Genomic DNA, 5,228 nt, shown 5'->3' on the forward strand with positions numbered 1-5,228 from the left:
TGTTATATTTTTATGTACATAATTTTGCTAATAGAATAATTATTATTGTTTGGGAGATAAAAAATAAGATAGTATTTCTAAGTAAAAAATTGATTTTGAAAACCCTATATATATATTAGAAGGAATTCAAATAATGTTTTGAAGGATTAATTTTCTCAAATTCTACTTAAATATTGGAGAATTAAAGAAAATTTTCCTTTACAAATAAAAATAAATAAAATTTCTTTCATCTTTGATTTTCTTTCAAAGAAGAGATAATGATAAAAGATAGGATTAAATAAGTATAAGATAAATCAAATTGGTTATTTGTTTGTATTTGCATAATTTATTTGTCTTTTATTGCATTATGCCTTCAAAAAAAAAGAAAAGAAAAAAGGTGTGAATTTGTAACTGATGATTTTGAAAATTAGAATGGTTAACATTTCTACGGAAAAATAATCTTTGAAACCCTATATAGATATTGGAGGGCTTCTTAATAATTGCTTTTTATGAAGGAATATTACACTAAATTTTAAAGAATATCATGAGAATTCTAAGTAGAGAAAAACTTTTCATAATTTCTCCTAGATATTAGGGAATGAAATGTTTCAAAACTATGAATTTTTCATTTTATTCCTAAATAAAAAAATTAAAATATGTATAAGATGGATTAAATTGGTTGTTTACATTTTTTAATTTGCATTTGCATCATCTATTTGCTTCATATGATATTTGTTTGCATTTCATCATTATCAAAGAATATAAATTAACAAACGATGATTTTAGAGAATTGTTTTAAATAAAAACTAATATTCATAAGTAAAAATAATTTTTAAGACCCTACCTAAATATTGGCGGGCTTATCAATAATTATTATTTATAAAAAACTATTATGTCCAATTTTAAGGAATTATTATGAAAGTCCCAAATAGAGAAATATTTTTTGAAATTCTGCCTAGATATTGGAAAATTAAAAAAATGTTTCAAAACTAAAGATTTTCATCTTATTTCTAAATAAAAAAAAGATTTTTACAAAAAATAAAATTTGAAGGAATTATTTTTTAAATATTAGAATTAAGACCACTTTTATCAATATTAAAGATAACATGTGATTAATTGATACCATTTTTAAAATTGATATTGTCGGGGATACTAATCATTCCTTACATATAACTGTAATCTCGAATCCAGTTTTTTTTTCGTAGATCAAAATATCTTTTTAATAAATTTTTAATTTGTTTTATTGTTTTATTAAAAAAATAAATTTTAGATGACAAATCATACTTTAAAAAAAGGTTGATAGTGACTCTTCTTTATTTTGAAACTTTTGAAACTTTCATATAGTGGTCACCAAAACCATTACGATAACATTGAATATCAAAAAAATTTTCATGACACATAATGCACCTTGTTGATTAAGATGACCATGTAAAAGGATTTGCATGCTATCCATATTACTAGCATTATCCAAAGTAATGCTAAAATTTTCTTTTCTTAATACTCCATTCATGCAATAAATCATAAATCTTGTTATGCAAAAAAAATATATTATGTTGTGGTGGCACATGTCAAAAATTTAAAATTGTACTACATAACTTCCAATCAACATCAATATAAAATGCAATTAAACAAAGCTATCCTTCAGTAGTACAAGATATTTACATATTAGTAGTCAAATAAATTTTGCTTGAAATTTCTTTCATACTAGATTTAATTTTCTCTTTCTTTTTTTTTTTTTTTTCATAGTTTCAAGGAAGCAACTTTACAAGTATTCCTACAAGTGAATTTGAAATAGTTTTTCAAATAAGAATGAAACACTGTAAATTTAAAGAGCAATAACACATTCCATTATTATTTCACGAGCAACCAATGGGGAAAACAATGGCTTACCAAAAAAGCAAGCATCCACTAGGTAATGAAATTTGGCTTTAATAAGTTTGTCTACAAAAACTACAACAAAAATACTTTGATAAATGTTAAAAGTTAAAACTTATAATTTTAATATTTAACAATTTCAAATATAATTATATATATATGAGAAATTATCTAATTCACTTTAGTGAAAAGTTTAAATTTCACAAGTAGAGTTGTTAAGTTGACACATACCTCTTATGGTTTGTTAAAAAAAAACATTAATTAAAAAAATAATGCATATTACAATCTCTTAATTCCATGAACAGGTTCATTTAAGTAAGACAAACATTAATAAGAATCCAATGTCCAAAGACCCAACAAAAGCTATAAGTAATGTAACTATAAATCTTATGAAGAGTTCGATCTTAACTCATGATAAATGCTGGTGGCATGCTTAACACATGCAAGTCAAACGTGAAGTGGTGTTTCTAGTGACGGATGGGTAAGTAGCGCAAAACCCTACTCATGATGTTATAAAATTATATCAATAATGTATAAGAACAAACTTATAGTAGATATATATATATATATATATATATATATTTGAATTTTAACATTTTAAAATTGTTAAGAATTAATCTTAATTACTCTTAATTAAACTTATCTATAAAATTATATATGTAAATCTATTGGTACGTGTTATACCTTTAGATCCTATATTTAAAATTTAGACTTTTAATTCTAATTATTAAAATTCAATTCCTACAAATTTATATACGTAAAGAAACTTGGCTTCAATAAGCTTCTATTTATGAAAACTACGAAAATTAGTCACATCTGCCACGTACATAAGAAAGAAATTCCATTTGGGTGTTTTTTTCCTCGAGTTTAACAATTTCTTTTCAATATCTAATGAAGTAGAAGACCAAAATTCTGTCCAATTTATAAGAGGTGTGAAATAAATTTAGCGGCTTATGGCTCAACACGGTTTGGTATGATGTGGATCATATTTGAGATAATATATATATATATATATATATATAAAAGCTAAACTTAAAATTTTAGACGCATGAGTTTAAATAGTACTGTTCATTAAAGACCAGTGCTAGCAAGTAATTACGAGTTAGCGCAATATAACACATAAGCCCAAATATTATTTTTTAAATTATGATAAAATTATACTTGTTTTTGATATTTTGTCAATAATTTATAAAAAATTATATTAAATAAATATATCAATGAAACATTTAAATCATTGATAGATAAATTTATAATCTTTTCATTTTGATCTAGAGTGTGACTCCGATTATGTTTGGAATAAAATATTTTTATTTTAAAATATAAATTATTTAAAATTTTATTCTAATAAAAAATATATTTATTTAACTCATTTGAGGATAAATTTGATTCTTTTTAATAAAAAATATAATAATTAAAGGATAACATATCTTTATTTTATCAATTATTTTAATTATTTGAAATCAAATGTTATTTAATAGTTTTTATTATATTGTTTAATTATTAAAAAATTATTATGTTCTATTTCTTAAACAATTATTTTATCATTTAATTTATGTAAATTTTTTAATCTCACCCTTTTTACAAATTAATAATTAATAATTTAATTTAAACTCAAAAATAAAAAATAAATAAATAAATAAAATAAAAAATGAGTTAGCAAATATATAAATTTAAGTTATTATTGTTTAGTCCAAAAATGTTAGGCTCAAGACTTACCAAACCAGTAAGACCGAAGAGGATGCTTTTATTATTTTTCAATTTCTTTTGCTATTCATATACCCAAAATTACTTGATTTGACCTTTTCAATATCCTATCTAAACCCTACACATAAATCTCTTTGTTCTCTTAGGCTCCGTTTGTTTTATAAAAAATGACTTCTAAGAAATAATTTCTAAAAGATATTTATATATTTTGAATTGAAAAAGATTTTTTGTTATTTAAATAAGTTAATGAAAAATATTTTTCGTTATTTGATTATTTTATGAAAAATCTATTTTTTAAAATAATATTAATATAAATATTAAAATATTATATTAATATAAAAAATACTTAAAATAAACCTATTTATTATTTTTATATTATTTATTAACATATTATTAATTAATATAATCATATTTATTAATATATTATTATTTCTTTATTAATATACATTATTTATTAATAGATAATAATATTATTTATTAATATATTATATTAATAATATATTATTTATTAATATAATATTATTTTTTAATATATTATAATTTTATATATTAATATTAATAATATATTATTTACTAATAATATATTATTTTTAATATATTATAATATTATTTATTAATATTTTATTTATTAATTAATATAATATTATTTACAATTAAAATTATGCTTAAAAGTATCGATAAATAGTTTTACTCATAAATAACTTTTTTTCAAAAATGTGTTTTCCTTTTCAAATCCAAAAAATAATTTTCATAAAAATAGTCTTATTTTCTATTGACCAATAAGCTATTTCTCATTGATCAACCAGTTTTCTATCAAACAAATACCTAAAAATACGAATATTATTCTCCAAAAATCATTTTTCGTAAAACAAATGGAATTTTATTCTTTATCATCTATATTTCTCTCTCTCAACATCCATCAAACTATTATTTGCCCTATCTAAAAATCCAGCCATGTCTTCTCACAATCACCATCAACTTGCAAATGACAAAAAACCAAAAAAAAAAAAATTATGATCCCTTTCAACCTCATCCTTCTTTTCTTTAACTCGGTTTCTTTGAAATTCCTTCTCAAAGTCCTATATCTAAATCCCCAAAGGCCTAAAATCATTTTTTTCTACTTTTTCTAAGTTTCCTCCATGTTTTTATCTTTTCAAACAATCCTAAATCCCATTAAAATCTCTTTAAAATGCCCTAAACCTTAGATGATATGTGTTTTTTTTTTTTTTTAAACGGATTATGGATTTTTAGTATTTGGCTGAATTTATTTTTTGGTTGTGATTTCAAGTAGGAAAATAAAAAGAAAATTCTATATTTTTTTGTTATTTTTGAATTTTTTTATCTATTTGAATTTATTTTTAATATTATTTTGGTTGTGATTTTCACGTAAAAATATTTTTGGATTTAAAGATGGTTTTAAGTTTTTATATAGCCTAGTTATGTTTGAATTCTTAAAAAAAAAAAAATCTAGACCTGTTTTTTCTTTTTTATTTGTTGATTAACTTTTTATATTTTTATCTTAGTAATCTCAAAGTACTAGTCAATGTTTTAGGTTCTAAGTGAAAAACCAACCTTCAATAAAACTTGATCAAAAGTAAAAAATACTCTTAACAACGATTAAATGCCTTCTCTATTTTTTTACAATCAATTATAAAGTATATAATATTCAT

The sequence above is a fragment of the Durio zibethinus genome, chromosome 17 (assembly GCF_047325235.1).
Source record: "Durio zibethinus cultivar Kanyao isolate XHJ-2024 chromosome 17, ASM4732523v1, whole genome shotgun sequence".
NCBI lineage: Eukaryota > Viridiplantae > Streptophyta > Magnoliopsida > Malvales > Malvaceae > Durio > Durio zibethinus.